The sequence below is a fragment of the Podarcis melisellensis genome (genome assembly GCF_964234715.1).
Source record: "Podarcis melisellensis genome assembly, chromosome: 1".
Taxonomy (NCBI): Eukaryota; Metazoa; Chordata; class Lepidosauria; order Squamata; family Lacertidae; genus Podarcis; species Podarcis melisellensis.
Genome location: NC_138528.1, coordinates 94509833 through 94529325, shown reverse-complemented (window position 1 = coordinate 94529325; position 19493 = coordinate 94509833). Strand labels below are relative to the sequence as shown.

General features: G+C 41.6%; 1 protein-coding gene and 2 long non-coding RNA genes across 5 annotated transcripts in view; 1 reads left to right on the top strand and 2 right to left on the bottom strand.

The window, feature by feature from the left end:
* SLC35F5 (solute carrier family 35 member F5) overlaps nucleotides 1-3739 on the bottom strand; it is a 40067-nt gene extending 36328 nt beyond the window's left edge. For all 3 annotated transcript variants that reach the window (XR_014171043.1, XM_081921912.1, XM_081921914.1), the window contains exons 1-2: nucleotides 3672-3739; nucleotides 633-702 (exon numbers count right to left, since the gene is read on the bottom strand). The gene's annotated coding sequence lies outside the window, so the exon portion shown is untranslated. The remainder of the gene's footprint in view (nucleotides 1-632; nucleotides 703-3671) is intronic.
* Nucleotides 633-17925, top strand: LOC309376045. The gene is made up of 5 exons (XR_014171051.1): nucleotides 633-693; nucleotides 3665-4176; nucleotides 4487-4556; nucleotides 8237-8294; nucleotides 17345-17925. It is a non-coding gene; the product is annotated as an uncharacterized lncRNA (long non-coding RNA).
* Nucleotides 6386-8024, bottom strand: LOC309376096. The gene is made up of 2 exons (XR_014171063.1): nucleotides 7931-8024; nucleotides 6386-6618 (listed from the first exon to the last, which is right to left on the bottom strand). It is a non-coding gene; the product is annotated as an uncharacterized lncRNA (long non-coding RNA).
* Nucleotides 17926-19493: the final 1568 nt, after the last annotated feature.

The window sequence follows — 19493 nt, the reverse complement described above, 5'->3', positions numbered from 1 at the left end:
AGCCTTCTATACTTGCAAGACTTAAAGAAACCTTTGCTACTGAAAAATGACGAGGTAGTTAACTACATATTTGTCCATAAGGATTTATTTGTTCCACCTATAGTCCACTGAAAGTTCAACAATAAAGAAGGCACTATTTTGTCTTTTAAGGACCAAGGTAAATAAATACATTCTATGCAAAGATATGAATTTGAAATATCTTTCAAATATTTCATATTATATGAACCTAACAGCATAATTCTATACATGTCTACTCAGAACTGAGTTCAGTGGTGTGACTACCAGGTAAGCAAGCAGAGGATTGCAGTCTAAGTGTTCAGCCAGTAGGGATATTTTTCATCACCAGTTCTGAGTCTCTGACTTGTAAACTGGCAGTGTAAACTGCATCTATAACTGACTATCTTTCTAATTAAGAGAGATACAGATGGAGGGTTTCATAGCAGCAACATCGAAATGTTATTATAACGATTTAAAAGGAATTGTTCTCTTTCCCAAAGCCTCCAGCTTCAGTGCTAAAACCATGCTATATCTGCCCAAATTACATTAAAGAAAGTGTTGTGCTGAATATTAAAAATGTAACGGGCTCAGACAATATGAACTGATTTTGTAAATCTCTATTGTTTCATTCTTACCTGGTTATGTTACTGTCGTGGCATCAAAGTGTTCTCTGTAACACTACTGGTATAACTAGTTGTCAAATGTCTAAATAAGTAAGAAGACTTGGCATTAGTTCTGAAGTTCTTAGCATTCAAATTAACGTCAATCACATTTTAGTCTCTCTCTTTTAACCATTACACAACCATGCTTTTACAATTATGATACCTACTTTGTGGTTAAAATCCATTCTTTATGGATCTTAAATCACCACACATTTGCATACACACATGATCATGAATCACTACTAGGAAAAAGGCATGCCAAGTTTGACCTGCAAAAAGAGAGTTCTTGCCGATCTCACTGCCCACCTTCCAATCTAGCATTCAAGCCAATGCTTCAGGTGGCACAATGCCCATCTACCTGTTTCTTCAAATCAAATATAACCCCCAAACCCCAAGTAGAAGGAAAGGAACCTCTGTCAAACCAGAAGGTTGACTTTTCTTCCTCATCAACTTGGCACTTGGGTATTGCTTTTATTGCTTTGCTTGTTTATTAAGTGAAGGAGCTAAGAAACCCATTGCTCTCATCTCTTGCAACCCTGCATCTACTTTTAGAAGGTTAAAGATGTTCAAGATCCCAGTAGAGTCGCTAATGGCAGTGACTGAGATGCTAAGTGTGAGCAGGTTCTGCAACTACCATCATACTGTTCTACTGCAACAGTGTATTTTTTCCCAGAGCTATGAGTGAGAGCATAACAAAAAGAAAAACAAACAACTGGCTACCATTGTGGTGGGGACTAAACTTGTTTTGCTCTTCTGGAGACTCTAGCCAGTAAGGAATCAAGCCTCCTATACCTGCATAGCCCCATATTCAGCTCTGGATACCAAGTATAGTAGCATGTTAGGAAATGGCTCATCCACAAATAAACATACAGTTTTCTTTGAATGGGAAAAAATACCATATACACTTTGAACTAGAGAGGAATTCTAAATTTTGTTTAATTCAGTATCAAAATTACTAGAATTTGATGGTAACTTTTTCAGATTGGAAATGTTTACTAATTAGGACACTGCCACTAAGAGCCACTTCCAAATGCTGTACTGAAACAAACTTTGCCCGTGTTTGCCTAAATCACATGTACTTCAGATCTATCAATAACAAATAAAACGTGTTACTCCAATAAAGAAAAGCTGATGCCTGCCAAGGAAACAGACAGCTGCAAGTCAATGTTGATATTCAATAACTGTTTATACTTTTAAGATACAAAGCACCTATATGCATAAAAATATTAGTTTGCATTCAGTGATGAATGCTGAAATTATACAAAAACCACCTCCTGAAGCCATACACCTGATTCAGCACACAGGATAATGTGCAGCTACTTTCCAACATGGAGTCATATTCCATTATAGCCCTATTTACACATTCACAAGAAAGTAAGTGAGCTTAAATTAGGAGAGGGACAGAGGCATACATATTAAGATTCACCCTCAACATCTGCTTGCACCAGATCCATTTCAGACCTTCACACACGAAGGAGGAAAGGCTATAAGCCCAACTGTGGTCCATTCTACTATAAGATAGTTGCTTATGTTCATATATTCCATTTGGGTGTCTATATATTGGCATACATTTTCTGTGCAAATTAAGCCAGGTTCTTCTTATTGCTGACATAGCAATGTCGAGTTATATGATATATGCATTTACTGAGTAACAAATATACCGTAGCCATGCTGGCCCATAAGAAAAACAACTGCAGAATCCAAAGTTGGGCAATACTTTTACTAGGGCCAAGCAAAATGTCACAAAACAATGATCATAATTTTGGGGCATTTTGGTACTGTGCCACTGTAGGTTTTGAAGTAGATTTACTGAGTTACAGAGGCATAAAAAACAGATCCCTGCCTCTAAATAACTTCGGAAGTTGTCTCACACCTGAAAGTGGTTCTACAGAATTTCGGGGGGGGGGTCTTTCCCAGCCCTACCTGGAACAGGGAGAGAATGAACCTGCAAAGCAGATGCTCTACCACATACACTACATACAACTCTTCCCCCCCCCAAAAAAAAAATTAGGGGGGAAACAGCACAACACAAGAACCGCCCTGCTGGTTCAGCCGGAAGGCCAGACTAGCTCAGTATCCTGTTCCTGAGCACCAGCCAACCTTTGGGAAAAGCTGACAAGACAGGAAGGCAATACTTTGGTGGTGCTGCTTCCCAGGTGCTGTGTCATTTAGAAGCATATTATCTCTGAACTTGGGAATGTGTCCAAGTACTGTAGAAGCCATAAAGACCAACAGCCCGCGACAGGTCAGTCCTTAGCAGACCTGTGCAACCCCATTTTCAAACCACCTAGAACTAGAGGCAGTCCAGTGGCAGGGAATTCCACAGATTTCACTACAGGGAAGGAGAGGAAAGAGCTGGGGGTGGGGTGGGGGATCCTACCTCTTCCTTTACTGGATGAAAAGAGAGAGAAAGTGGGACAGGGGAAGGCAGGATTTTTCACTTCAGAGAAAGCAGAGGGCATTTAACCCACCGACCGAGAGGAGAGGAAGGTGGTGGTCGGGAAGCTAAACCGGGGGAGAAATAGCGTCGCTCCTCCCGCCCACGCAGGCTCCGCGGCCAAGAAGGAAGTACAGCAGGAGGATTTTTAAACACACACACAAACATACAGACGCCAACCCCGGTTGCTCCCTGAGCCCCTGGAAGTGAGTGGGTGCGGCGGGACAGCAGCAGATTGTCCTCGCCCCCGACCACACACGCAGCGGACTGGGTGTGCGTGTGCAGCCCCTTTTGCAGCGCTACTTAAAGAGAGAAATAAAAGTGCACTTGGGCACAGCTAAGGACGGGTCTGCTTCCCTTCTGCCCGCCGGGGAGCCGCCGCACCGAAAAGGGAGAGACGGGGTCCTGGCTGGCTGGGGGGCGCTTTGACAGGGAGCTGCTGGGAGAGGCGCCAGCGTCCCCGTCGAAGCCGTTCCCACCCGCCTCTTCGGGGCTCCCCTCCCGCGCTCCTGCCATGCCCAGCCCGGAGAAGCCCGAGTTTTGCGGAAAGAGGGAGAGAAGGAAGGAGGGAGTACCTGTGTGCCGGACCCTCGCGCGACCGCAGCCCCTCTCCGCCAAAGATGGTGGCAAGCGCCGCCCGCTCCGCTCCCACAGCTGACTCGGCTCAAGAGCCCGCTCGCCTGGGCCGGAGTGAATCGACCGCCGAAAGGAGACACCCCTTCATCGATGCGCTCGGGGTTCCGCTCGCCTGCCTAAACCCTCTGCTGCCGCCTCTCTCTCTTTCTCTCTATCTCGCGCTCGCTCGCTCGCTTCCTCCCTCCTCTCCCCCGACCCATCTGCATCACGCCCGCGGAGAGTAATAATAGGACAGTAGTATTAAAGGAGCTTGAGGAAGGCGGGTGGGAAATGGGAGAGGGCTGCAGAGAGAAGAAAAGGGGGAGGGGGGAAGTAGCAAAGGAAATGTGGTTTCTGCCTTTGGAGCAAATTCTAAACTTAGCTGCAGGGGTTATAATTGACTTTGATGGGAGGTGGGGTGAGTTTAAGGCTGCAGCTTTAAGGAGGCAGATCTCCCTAAATTTAGTAAGCTGCGCTATGATATAGCTAATATTTGTATGGGGTGTTAGGGGAGGGTGTGACCTCTGGTGGGGGACACGTCCTGCTCTTTCTGGGGTAGTTTGTCCATCTTTGGTTCCCACCCTGCACTCAGCTCTCACCCTCCGCTCCCAGTTACAGGTAGGAAGCCGTGTTGGTCTGCTGTAGTCGAAACAAAATAATATAAATAAAAAAGTGTGCATGCACATGAAAGCTCATACCAATAACTAACCTAGTTGGTCTATAAGATGCTACCGGAAGGAATTTTTTTTTTATTTTTGTTTTGTTTCGACCTCAGCTCCCAGAAGTTGTCAGCATGTGACAGTGGCCACATCCCATGAACAGCTTTGCCTAGCCTTCTGAAGCAGGTGAGGGTAGCTGAGGGGTTTCAAACCCTCTGAGAGTTGGAGACTTCCCCTGCATGTAAAGACAGGCTCTGGCAGATTGAGCGGATGAGACCAATAGTGGGTCCAAAGGTCAAGAAAGTGGTTTCTGCATGTTCTGTAGAGGGAAGTGAGGGGCAGATGGGAGCCCCATGTCAGAGAATGGAAACTCTGATCCTAAACTTCTGCTGCCTTGCGGCTGTACTCATTAATGAGAAAGGCTTTGGGAGTAACCCCAGGGAAGAATACGTATCCGCTGCCTTGTGGGACATCTTTGGGAGAAGAAAAGGCTAAGGAGTAAACCATACAGAAATCCAGAGTGGAGTCTCTAAGATGGTTGGGTGGTGCCTTGTATGCCTCCTTCCGGCAACTCCTGCAGCCCAGCTGATGCCAAATGTATTGCTGCTTTGGACTACATCAGCACGGCCGAGAGTGGGGTCTTGTTGTCTGGACAGCCCAGGATCTCCATAGCACCACTGCTTAAGCTTGTGCCCTGAGGAGGTAACCTCCATGCTGCTAACACAGCGGTTTGACTTCACCCCAGGAGGAGCACTCCATTGTCTCTTGAAACAGCCAGATGCCAACAACAACATTTTGCTTAATAAGGAAGATGTGATATAGTGTAAAATGACAGGTTATACTGGTTTTCCTGTTTGGGAGATCGGCTGATAGAGGTGTCATTAAGAAACAAAGAGAGCAGAGTATTGGGCCATAAAGAAAGATTAATAATGCAAATATTGCCCTTCCTCTGCCACTCAGTAGTGGGCATGGATAGAAACATTGGGAGGGTGATGTTGTCATGGTTACAGGGGCCATGATGCCACTACAGGAAAAAGTGCCCCTTTGCAGTGTGTGTGTGTGTTTTTAAAACGGAGGCTGCCAGGAAGACAGTGAGTGAAGGTGTAAATGGAAAGGGAAGCTGCATCTGACAAGGGTTCTGAGAACAAGAAGTAGGGAGTGGACAGAACTCAATGCAGGCTGGCAGGGAGAGTCTGTACCCAGACACTGGGTAGCATGGCTGATTTCTTCTTTGGGCCCAAGCTTGCTGAAGCTATGGGAAAAGCAACAAGAGACACCCTTGGGGTGTCATACTATGCACCCCTTCATCCAAGATCCTGGTTGACACTACAGTCACTGCTGTGCCTCATTTTTTTCCAAAGGAAACACAAACCCTGGTTAAGTGCCAGAACACTTGGAATCTTGCGCCGCTCAATAGAGCTTGGAGTGGCCAGTAACAATATGTTTTGAATAACAATTTCAGTTGAACCTTAGGATTTCTGAGTTAGAAAGAACTCTAATTTGAGTAGGAGGACAACCTCTTGTCAGTAGTCCAATCCCCTGGACGCAATATCACAGAAACAGTCTGACAAGCACAGAACAGAGTGGAACTATCACTGCTTGTGATCTGGACACCTCCTTACCTCACCTGGGCTGCAAATCCCTCTGTATGTCATTTGTTCTACTTTTCCAAAGTTGCAGAATTCTCCTTATGAGTAAAGACTATGGCAGAATAGTAGCTGAGTGGTTCCTCCTGCTCTCCGTCACTTGTTAATCCTTCACCATCTTCCCCAAGCAGTGGACCTACATTTTGTTCTGGACATAATTAAAGAAGGTTTTTAAATTTTTTTTTCATTTTCCTTGCAAGTCATAGGTCATTATGGGATTTAATCTTCTTGACACTGTCATTACAGGTTCAGAAAACTTTTATATTCATCCTTGGTTATGTCACTTCTTTCATCTTATATACATTTCCTTTTTTGACTGAGTGCTACTGAATTGTGCATACACATCATAGGATCAGACTGCAAATAATATGTTTTCTATTTAGTTATTTAATTATTTGGTACATTTAGATGCCACCTTTTTCTTCCTAGGAGCTCAAGGTGGAATACATGATCGCACTCTTCCTTAAATGCTCTTTCTTCCTGATCTCTTATTTTACTAGTTAAACTTGCCATTTCTACATATTCCAGCAATTTTGTCTGCCATTGCTCCTTCATTGGTACTGTTCATTCCCTCCATTTCTGGGCATATGCCATTCGAGCTGCTGTTGTAGAAACAGATTAAAATTTAGATTTTAATTACATTTGTTTTACTTTTAAAAGGCTAAGTTGAGTCATTGAACAATTGCATATGCAAGCAACCAAGGTTGGATAACAAGTAACGAGCAAAGTTAAACACAGAGCATAAAGTCTATGACTCACAGTCCCCTGATCCTTTTCACTAGTTACCCATCTTCCTCAAACTTCTACCAGCTGATGCTCTGAAATTGGAAACGTATGTCATTCTTAGGCTACAATCCTAAATACATTTTATAGGGAGGAAGTTCTGTTGAATTCAGTGACACTTGCATCTGAGTAAACATGCTTAGGATTGCACTGTTATACTCAAAAAGAGAGGAAACTAGAGGGTTGTATCCAAGTAGGTTATAACTCAGAATAGACACATTGAAATCAATAGACTTGCTGTTTACATTAATTGATCTCAGTGAACATACATACTCCATCTCCCTATTGTCCTCATGTGTTCTAATTAATTCATTCCTGGTTTGCAGAAAACCAACCTTTTCCCTCTGCATTGACACAGGGAAGCTATTGTTTGGGCTTCCTCTCCAAACCAGGATTGCAAACCAAGGTTTGAAGCTGGTTTGCACAATTCAAGTTCAATCAGGAAGCTTAAACTATAAATTGGCAATTTCCATGTAAAAGGGAAACTCGTTTGCTGCAAACCAGGGAGTTTCTATTTGGCAGAGTGAATGAGGGGACGAAGGGGTGTTCAAAGTCCAAGGCTGTGTCATCTAACACCCATAGTTTGGCACTTTTGTTAACCAACCCTGTCCTCATTCCTCCCTCAGTTCTGGCTTAAGAAACTACATTACTGTGTAGCAACTAACCCTGCTTTTAACAAGTTTAAGATCTGACTGCTGCAGTAAAATGCATATCATCTTTTTTTTGGTCTGGAAAAAGAGACACAAAGATTGGGAGGGATGAGGCTGGGAGGCATGCAGACTTCCAATTTAGATGAAGAAGCCAACATTTGCTTCTCTCAGATTTTCCAGATGTTGATCTTGGAGAGATTCTCTTAGTCACCCAACTGCAAGCAGCAGGAATGCTGGCTGGCTGGCTGGCTGAGATTTGGCTGAACAGAGTTTCTGCCTTAGATAAATGCAAACAGTAGAAATAGTATGCTATTGTGCCAGACTTTCATCCTTTCCAGTATGAAGCATTTAAGATGTGGTTCTTAAGGCATCTGGAGGAAATGGGGTCAATGTGATAATAAGTCTGATAGTTTTAAAAGAGCTATTGTGAAGCAAAGGGATATCACAGGATTCCGAACTACATTTTTATCTCCTTATTTACCTTTTTTTTCTTTTTTGCACATCGCAATCTCACAAGATGAACTTATGTCAAATCTGCAGCCAAATACATTTTCGATCATTACTTTCTTCTAATTACTGAAAAGGTAAAACATAATGCAGATGTCCTTGTTATATGTATCTATCAGTTTAAAAAGTATGTTATTTCCTTATTATTTGAGCTGCATAGGATAACCTATCACTCATTTCTATAGGTAGAATGAATTGTCTCAATCACAACGCCTCCAGAAGGAGCGAGAATAGTTTCCACAAATATGGGAGTATTTCTTTTTATATACTTTCTCTACAGATCCTTTCAATCAAACGCTGTAGAATTTTTATTGGAATAATGGCTCACTTAACACGAGGTAAGTGGAACCTGATTGTGTGTTTTCTGGAGGAGAAATGGGCACCCTTATTGAGATCTTTGCTTATTTGTGCTGCTTACCCATTGATTTCAAAGTGATTACTCAAACATGTTTTTGAAAGTTACAATTCATTTTTAATGAGAACCTCCCTCACCCAAATGTATTACTTCAAAAAGTTTATGTATTCCAATACCTATAAAGATGAAAAGATGAGAAACAAATATGAATTAAGATCCCATAAATGACAGGAAGGATGCCAGTCCATTTTTATGGAAACTAACTGAGAAAATATACATGTATACACTATACATGTAATATACATGTACAGTGGTACCTCAGGTTACAGACGCTTCAGGTTACAGACTCTGCTAACCCAGAAATAGTACCTCAGGTTAAGAATTTTGCTTCAGGATGAGAACAGAAATCGTGCGCCGGAAGCACAACGACAGCAGGAGGCCCCATTAGCTAAAGTGGTTCTTCAGGTTAAGAACAGTTTCAGGTTAAGAATGGACCTCCAGAACGAATTAAGTTCTTAACCCGAGCTACCACTGTATTATTGTGAAGTGTGCTTCCAGTTTTAATCTAGATAAAAAATGTGTCCCAAATATCAAAAGGGTTTTTTTTAAAAAAAATATTTTATTAAGGGTTTTCTTGTTTTACAGAGGTAAGTGTAATGCCTCGTATATATATATTTTTCCCATATAACATTTTTACAAATCCGTTTCATTTGTTGAGGCATTAGGGGGAGAAGAAAAAAAAAAGAAAAAAAGGGGGGTGGAGGGAGGGGAGATGGATGGGGGTGGGGTCGGATATCAGTGTTTCTATTATGCTTAATGTATGTAGAGTTTGGTGTCAGCGTGCTTGCATTGTTCATTTGTGTTCTTTTGGTGGTGAGAGAGGTTGGGGTTGGCCTAGGGTGTGATTGTTTGTTTGTGATTGGCTGTGGTGATATTTGTTTTCGTGTGTGAGTGAGGTGGGTGGGTGTTTTGGATCAGGTTAGCCATATTGATTTGTATGCTGTTGGTGGACAACAATGCCCATTTATACCACAAAGAACTCATAACCCACCTACTTTCAGCAGCCAGAAACACCATAACCAGACACTGGAGAGACCTGTCAGGAGTAAGCATGGACCAATGGTACCAAATAGTATGGGAAACAGCCCTACTAGAAAAATTAACTAATAAACTGAAACTGACATGGGGACAAACAGAAGAAGACACCTTCACCCCGGTATGGCTCCCCTTTATCACATACACAGCCCAAGAGGACAATGACAAATATCAAAAGTTTTAAAAATGCTGGCATTGGCATAGGATCTTGCTACAGATTCAGAATGCTTCTTTCTGGCCTTGAAAAAAATCAGTTAAAAAACCTCCAATAAACAGCAGCGTTTAGCTATTTTTATCTTTAAAAAAAACAACACAAAACCAAGAACTAGCTCTCAGAAAGGGCAGATGTGGTTTTCCTGCTATAGATCAAAGGCCAGCAATTGAAATGCCAGCACTTGACGAAGGCCATCCTTATCGTTTAACATGGAAAGAGTAAAAGTATAAACGGAAATGCTAGGCAATAACCATCCTTCCTCCAAACAACAATTGGGCCTTTATCAATTGCTTGTTCAAAATCCATTTTCCCCTAGCAGCAGACCCCCAGATTACATTTTGAAGACTGTGCTGTAGTTATTGCTCTGTATTTTATAACAACAGAACTAGTGTAGCGCAGCAGTTACAGTATTGGGACTGGGACCACAAGATCCACGTCCAAATTTCCACTCTGCCATGATGCTCATTGGATGACCCAGTCATACAGTGGTACCTCGGGTTAAGTACTTAATTTGTTCCGGAGGTCCATTCTTAACCTGAAACTGTTCTTAGCCTGAAGCACCACTTTAGCTAATGGGGCCTCCCACTGCCGCCGCGCCGCGGCTGTGCAATTTCTGTTCTCATCCTGAAGTTCTTAACCCAAGATACTATTTCTTGGTTAGCGGAGTCCGTAACCTGAAGCATATGTAACCTGAAGTGTATGTAACCCGAGGTACCACTGTATTTCCACTGGGATTTGAGATGATAATATGGGTGGGAGGACTATTGTGTATTCCTCCTTAAAGAAAGGGTAGGGTTAAAATGTAGAAAGTTAATAGCAAACAGGTATTAAGGACATTTTGAACTTGATTTTTTGGGAGATTGTGATTGGCCCAAGATCACCCAGTGATCTTTGTTGATACATGGGAATTTGAATCTTGGGTCTCCAAGGTTCTACACCTACAGCCTAACTACTACAACATCCTGGTTTTTAGGATAAGACACATTTGTTGTTGGTTTTTTTAAAGAATATTTATTAAGATTTTACAAAGACATAAATACAAAAATCCATAAAAAATAAAAATACAAAATACAAAAGACGAAGAAATAAGAAAAAAACAAACAAATCCATTTCTTGTAACTTTAAACTCATTAGCTTGTTTCCTTGACCTCCTCACACCTCCCCTTTTTGTGTTCCCATTTACATAATCCATTCAGCAAATCCTTACCCTCTTTCATTTATCTTAACTCTTTATCTTAACATATTATAACTCTATATTTTCATCCATTTATCAATTCATTTTTGCACATTCTTATTAACTTTGTTGCTAATGCCACTTATTTTCAATCCAACATCATTTTAACATTCATTAATTTTACAGTGTTTCTGCAGATAGTCTTTAAATTTCTTCCAATCTTCTTCCACCAACTCTTCTCCCAGGTCTCGGATTCTGCCAGTCATTTCCGCCAATTCCATATAGTCCATCACCTTCATCTGCCACTCTTCCAGGGTGGGTAGATCTCGTGTCTTCCAATACTTTGCAATAAGTATTCTTGCTGCTGTTGTTGCATACATGAAGAAAGCTCTATCCCTCTTTGACACCAATTGGCCGACTATGCCCAGGAGAAAGGCCTCTGGTTTCTTCAGAAAGGTATATTTAAATACCTTTTTCATTTCATTATAGATCATCTCCCAGAAAGCCTTAATCTTTGGGCACGCCCACCAAAGGTGAAAGAATGTACCTTCATTTTCTTTACATTTCCAACATTTATTATTGGGCAAATGATATATTTTTGCAAGCTTGACTGGTGTCATGTACCACCTAGGATAAGACACATTTGAACTATGGATGCTGGTAAATCCAAACAAAACTATAAATACCACAGCAGCTGGTTTGCCTACTGTCTACAAAAAAACGTTTTGGGTGATTCCCTCTATCCTCACTCTTGAACAGTGGGCAGAACTAAAGTTTTGGCCAGGTAGCCAAAATCCTTTGAGTAAATGTCAACAGAAGTGTTTTTATTTAGTGTGCATGCTTGAATTCTGCAACTCGTACACATGCACTAAGGATACTGATATCAACCACAATCTGCTGGTACGAGACATCACAAAGTGTGTGTGTCTTCTCTGGAAAGCCATCCACAATCCACTGAGGCAATGAGCGATGACAGAACAACGTGACAGTGCATTTGGCTGTGGAAGACATAAAACCTATCTTTAACCCACTTCTCTATACTTTACTTTAAATTAGAATGCAAGCACAGGCTCAGCTGACCATATTTGCCAGCTTTGACTGTATGCTGCCATGGGACTCTGTGTCTGGACCTGATCCTTGCCATGCTAAGATACCAGAAACATTTGGGGACCACATACCAGTGGTGGGTGAGGCCTAATGAAAAAGTCGTCAGAACAATGAACGTGATGTCACACAGGAGGCTACAGTCCAGCCACACAAAACCCAGAGCTTTCTGTATACACATACACATCGTTTCCTCCTCCATACAGGCAAGCAAGTCATTTTTCACAGTTCAAGGACACATTTGATCCAGGCAAAAGCTGGTGCCAATTGTATTTCTTTGCTTTTCTTTGGACCACATCAGCGAGGCTGAGAAGGGGGTCTTGTTCTCTACACATAGCACCGGCTTGCGCCCCAGAGAGGCCACTTTGGTGTTGCTAATGCAGCAACAACAATGTGGAAGGCAGCAGTTACGAGTTACATGTCTCCGCAGTCACAGCAGGTGCTGTGATTCTCCAGCGTTTTGACTTCACCCCCGGAGGTGCACTCCATTGTCTCTTGAGACAGACAGATGCCAACAACAATGGAAGGGAAGAAGGGAGTAGGATGGTCCACTTGCTCTTAGGCCTAGTTCTAATTGGGAGGGTAAAAAATCCTGTTTCTGGACTGTACCATTTTAGAATGCAGGTGGGAGTCCACACGGTTGATTGTTCTTAGCAATACAAAAACAAAAGACCTCCACCTAGAAAATGTGCATGTTCAGGATGCTGTACTACAACCATTTCCCCTAACATCTTGTTTTCTTTGAGCATGGTGGCAATTTTTTTCCTATTGAAAACTGTTCATCCGTATGAGTCCCTGCACATAGTTTTCAGTAGTACAGCCCTGACATAGGTGTATCACCTCAGTGAAAACAGCCTAAGTTTTAGACCTCATGAGATTCCTCTCCATAATAATTCATAGTTTCTGGCAACTCATTGGCTCTGGAAAAAAGAATATTTCTCTCAAAGGTTACAGTTATCATATACAAAATTTAAAATCAACAGCTGCTGTTAATAACACTACTTATTTTCAACTTAAGCTGAATATACCCAAGAGACCTTTTAAAACATTTATATCGCTCAGTAAAATCTATTTTCTTTCCCTGCTTCCTCCCAAATTTGAATTGACACCCTAGTTTAAATCATGATTTTTCAGTGCCAAGCCATCAGCAGTTTTTTCCTGGGAAATTACCACAACGAAAAGAGCTGCTTTTCTGCCCAAAACTAAACCATAAACATATGTTTCTAGCCAGTGTCTGCTCCCAGTGTGGGCAAAGGGGGGCCAACTTGACTATGTGTTAACAAATGTGAGGCAATGAAAGGCCTGTGCTTCCCTGCTGCTATGAGGGAGAGAAGGCAGCAAAACACTCTTCTACCCAGCAAGGAAGGTGCATTTGCTTTGAGCAATCGCAGGGTGGCAGTACAGAAGTAAAATCACTCCATTTTCAAATTTGAATAACTGCTAACACACCCCAGTTGGAATGAAATGATTTACAGCATTTGTTCACGTGGGTGAATTTCATACTTTCCCAGAAGCTTATCTTTACCTTTCCATGAATGATTTACTACATTTTATTAGATAGCATCAACTGCATGAGCTTAAACACACGCTAAGCCTAAGGAAAGCAAAATAACTATGTGCAACACTTTTAACATGAACACTGCTAGTGAATTTCTAGCACTGCAATCCTGTAGCTCAGGGGCAGCTAACCCCCCAGCTTAGGGGCCTGATTACTCACGCATTTTGTATGCATACAAAAATATGCATAAGGGACTTTAGGGTAGCTACACCCATTTTTAGCTACACTGGCCACTGGCATGCACACCTGGGAGGGCTGGCTAAGGCTGAACGCCACCCTTGGGTCAAAAAAAGGTTGCTCACCTCTGCTGCAGCTACTTGCCTATGAGTAAGCCTAACTGAACACAGTGGAGCTTAATTCTGAGTAGGCATATGTAGGATTGTGCTTTAAGGCTCTCTTGTCATCACTCATTAACTGTTCTGTGGAGAAAATTATTCCAGGCTGATGAGACAAGTTACAGAGTAGTCCTATTGTTCAGAGTAGTCCTATTAAATCACTCCCACTAACAGAGTCGGGGGGAACAAGTCGGAGTTATTCTTACAACAAAAAACCCACAAACTTTAATCAGTACAAATGCATTTCTTTTTATTCCTACCCCTGCTATAACTACAATTCTGTGTACTTGCCTGTACATAATTTCCATTTAAGAATAACAAATTTACTTAGGCATGCCTGAATGTCAGATTGCAGCCTGTAATCATTAAGCCTGCTAACTGACAGGTTAAAAGTAACTTTTAACCTTGCCACAACCCTGTGAGGTAAGCAAGTTTAATTACTATGGGCTGCAGTAGCAAAGAAAGGAACAGTCAATTGTATCAATGCCAAGCAGGCTCACAGCAACTTTCTGTGTCACTAGTGGCGACAGAGGCCAAAGCGTAATGGCATAAATCAAGGCCAGTAAAGAGTACTATAATGCACTGTGCGTAGGGATGCCTTTGAGAAGTTTTCAAGAATTATGGCTGGTTCAAAACATGGCGGCCAAATTGTTAACTGAAACTGATGGCCAAGAATATCATAGAGGGGTTAAAAGAACCTAGCTTGATACTAGTTTGTTCTGAGCTCAGCCTTTAAAGCCCAAAACGGCCTGAAACCTTCTAAATCAATACAATACTAATATATATGGTAACAAGCAGCCATAGAGCAATAAAACAGTAGATTTAAATAGCATTTTGAAAAAAATTAAATATTTAAAGAGCTCTCAAAAGGGCCTAAGGAAATAAAAGTGTGTTTTCCTGGTGCCAAAATAACCCCAGTGTAAGGGAGAGCATTCCACAGCTGGAGTGCAATGACTGAAAGGATCCTCTTCCTAGGAACTACTTACCACACCTTCCTTGTCAGGGGCATTCAGAGAAGTTTTAAAGGCTTTTACTTATATTTTCTACTTTTTAGGGCAGAATCTTTTACTTTTGGGCCATTGGCTGAATGGCTAGAGCAGGGTTAGCCAACGGAGTGTACCCTAGATATTGATAGTCTACAGTTTCCACCAACTCTGGGCATTGACCATGCTGGATGGGACTGATGGGAGTTGGAGTCTAATAATTACTTGAGGACATTGTAGTAGCTACCCTTGGGCTAAATGATAACACCACCGCAATGAGAGATATGCCATCAGAAGACAGGAGAGGAGAACACTTACATGATTATCTATAGCCCTTCCATCAATGGCCACCACTCTTTGATGGCATAATGTTACACCAGCCCAATACCTGGGATAATCATTGGCCTCTTCTTGTCAGAACATAGGATATGGTGTCACACAACACCCAGTCACAGCTCAGCATCCCAAGTACATAAATTCTACACAGGGAGAAGATAACTCAGATGATAGGCCATGTGGTTGTACAAACCTGCTGCTCACAATGGGGACCTTTGGAGATGGAAAACATGGAGAAGGAACACTCTGCACACAAATGAAGGACTTTGCACAAAGCAGCTTGGCTTCACAATACATCGGGGAATTGGTGAGTGGTGCTAATGTCCTAGAACCCTGGTGAATACCTTGCTTTGAGATATCAGAAACCAACACTGAACTCCACACCACTTCCAACAACTGGAGGGAGTGGGTAGCTGTAGTCAGTAGAGAACACCTCACACAAATAATAAAGGGAATATAGAACATACACTATAATGTATAACTGTTGCAGCTGTCTCTGTGCACCTCCCCAGGCTTATTCCCTTGGAGTGCATTTAGCATTGCAGCCTAATTGTACAATGCTCTTATCATATGCAGTACAAGTATTTGCTGTGGTTCCCTGGGCAAATAAAGCCATCAAAGTAAGATACATGCTATGGGAAAATTGAAGGCAGGGCATAAGAAACACCCACTTTCTTCCACAGTGTTTAATAAAAGACTGCAGTTGTTGCCTCTGAAGCATTTATAGAAGTTGGTTGGTTTGTAATACACTCCGGTAATTACACAACCAAAGTGTTTGTACTTCATTGTGCATTTTCACTTTTGCTCCTAAACTCGTCACATCCTGCTATTCTTTTTCTTTGGCTTGGAGTTGTTTCTCATTAAAGAATTAGAGGCTAGATTGTGTTTGCCTCAAAGATGTGAGGTGAGTACACAACATGCCATAAATTGTTATGTACATTGGCCAGAATCCAAATAACCATGAAACTAGTTCCATAAGCCCTTGTGCACTTTAGACTTACTGTTCTTGAACAGAAGATACCAGGGCCATATAATAAGTGCTCTTGAAATGGACAAGCATAAAGAAAGGATTTGTGATCATAGAATCATAGAATTGTTAAGGTGGAAGGGACCACGAGGGTCATATAGGAGCCCAACCCCTGCAGCGCAGGAAACTTTTGCCCAACGTGAGGCTCAAAACCACAGCCCTGAAATTAAGCGTCTCATGCTCAACACAGGCATACAAATAAGTAAGTACCCATTTTAGAAGCTGAGGATACTGTGAAGCTGTAGGGACATAAGAAGAGCCCAGCTGAATCAGGCCAAAGGCCTGTCAAGTCCAGCATTCATTTCTCCCAGTGGCTGATCAGATGCCTGTGGGAATTCAGGAACCTGAATAAAAATGCCCTTCTCCCAGTTGTGATTCCCTGCAACTGGTATTCAGAGGCATATTGCCTCTGATGGTGGGTGTAGAACATAGTCATCATGGCAAGTAGCCATTAGTCTCAGTCTCAAGGTAATAATGGATGAAATGATTTGTAAAAATTCATATATTTCTGATAAGTGTGTATCAAGAATTTATGACTTCAAATGAAGTGGAGAAAGGAGAAATATAATTTGATATAGATCATTTGCTGTCAGTTGAGAAACCAGTTCTTAATAACATTAGAGAGGAACATCTCTCCCCACCTTGGCCCTCAGGAGCACTTACACTAATGCAGTTTATGGAAAACATCCAATAGGTTTCCTTTGTTGGACAATTATTTTTAAACATTTACAGGACAGGGTGGGGCGAAAGAGAATGATTGCATTTTATGAAGAGTCATGCGAATGTAGGAAGCAATTTTAACATGCATAGGAAAGTTTATCTAAAAAATGAAATTACAAAATATCCACTGATGTGGATTCTATATTTTACTAAATTTCATTTGCTCTGTATGAAGGGAAAACAAGTGTTTTATCATTACATTATGCAATTATATTTTTCATTAACATAAATAATTTTATAATAAGGTGGTGTGGTGGGAATAAAATTATATATTGACCTATTAAAAGATGTTTTTTTAAAAAAAAAACCCAGACACTGTGAAGCTGTGCATACATTCATATGTGCAAATAACTTTGAGAGCCTACCTTACTATCAGACATCTCCTGGTGGCTCATCACCATTTGTAGAGTATACCAATTTTTCTGCAGCAGGACATGCAAACAATTTTCTCAGTGCCATCTTGGTTCACATATGTTTGCTATTCAAGAACAGCAGAATAATGAAAGCATACTTGCAAAGAAAGCGAAGAATGGCTGGGCAGTAAGCAAGGATCCTCAAAGGGAGATGCAGAAAGAGCCACATAGTTGGCATGAGATACATTACGCCGAGCAGCAATAGATGTGTGATGTCTGGACCCAAAGTTCATGGCAATCTTGTAGGTTGGATACTGGTGATAAGTTGGGAATGGTTAGGAGTGTGAAACAGGATTATTTGAAATTAAAAAAGTAATGAAATAATGTCATTCTTCAGAGTTGGTCTTTCCCCCCAAATCCCAAGATAGTTTGACAAGCCCAGCTGTTTCAGTGTTATGTACTGAAGTTCTCACCCTGGGCCAGCAGGGGGATACTGTAGATAGTTTTCACTCAGGTCCACATATGCAAATAAGGGATTGAAAGTGATGTTCAGTGATTTGATAGTTACAGAAAGTGGTTACTGTTGCGTTCTAGTGGAGCTCTATGTAAGCAGGCTGGCTGAACGCTTCAGTTCAGTTCTGTTCTGGCCTGTGAATAAACAAGAGCTGTTTGAAGAATCGCTGTGTTGTCTGATATGTTCACCCACAACTTAACATTCAGGTTCTAGGGTAGAAAAGAACGATCCTATCCTTGAGTTACATGTGCTAAGTTAGAAAGGGTCAGTCCAAAAACTATTCCGCCAGCATAGCAGGACCATAAGACGTTGGATGGTTAAATGATGGTAGAAATTACATTTCATCTTTGGGCCTTTTCATACCTTCATATAGAAGCAATCAAAACTGTAGTATAATTTTAATTCCATTTTCTGTACCTTTTGAGAGATTTAGAAAAGTATACAACAGAGAACTACATTAATTGAAGCATCTCTCACAGCTTTTTAAGACCAAACGTTATCCCATAAAACAACCTTTCCCATAATATTCTCCTGGAAAAGGAAAGCTTTTACCCTCTTCCAAAACATTTGAAATATTTGTATAAAGTCAGGCAGCTTTCATGTGGTTGGGTTGGGAAACAGGACTATGAAAGTCCTGCCTGCACTCATCTACCTGCATAGGGTAGATGAAAACCAGAGTAAGGCCTCATATGTCTGAAACAGCATCTCATTTTGGGCAAACTTTGGGCAAACCAAAAAAAGCTGAACAACTTTTGTGTCCAGATTTTCATTTTTTGAAATATGGCAACCCTACTTAGCACACCCAGATACCCATTTTTAGTTTGATGTAAACCCTAGGTATAGCTTCCTTTCTAACAAGTACCGGCATTCTTATAGGGTTCCAGTCTTATGGAACTGACTGGTAATAATACACATATAGTTGTTAGACAACAGATCAAACAATAGCCACAGTGAAGCTGTCTATTTTCAGTCATGGAAGTCTCCTCAAATAAAGGGCACTTCTTCAATGTACAACTTCTCAAAACATGCATACACAAGCTAAATTTATAAATATACAGAAGCCACTGGGGGAAGTTATCCAGAGGTTTGGATAAAGGAATTATATCAACAATGACACATTGCTCTTCTTGTTTCCATCTTTTATTTTGGAATCTGGTTCTGCTTGCACACTTTCCATAGGCATCTATTTGGCCACTGTGAGAACAAGAAGCTAGATGAGCCTTTGTTCTGATCCAACAGATCTCTTCTTACATATCTTATTATGTATGAGTCCTAGAGAGCATGTCTGGGCAATTTTAGGGTGGATGGGAGCAAACAAACAGAGATTTAATCCATGTAAGAGATGGCAGTACTGTGGGTGGGAAAATCTGAACAGCCAGGTGGTATGTACTCGAGGTGGTTATACTTCCCCTGAAATATCAAGTCAGTAGCTTGGGAGTCCTGCATTCAGTGCTCCTGATGGAGGTGCAGGTGGCACTGGATATGAGTAGCGGTTTTATCAGATTTGGCTGATTCGCCAGCTATGACGCTATCTAGACGAAGTGGACTTTGCCTCAGTAATTCATGTCCTGGTTACATCTAGATTAGTCTACTTGCAATCACTAGAGTGGGACTGCCTTTAAAGGCAGCTTGGAAGCTAGAAGTACCGTAGAATGTAGCTTCCTGGCTGCTAGAGGTGGCCAAGCAGATAACACATTTTACACACAGCCTGTTAGTTATATTGGCTGCTGATGCATCTGGGCCCACTTTAAAGTGCTAGTGGTTACGTC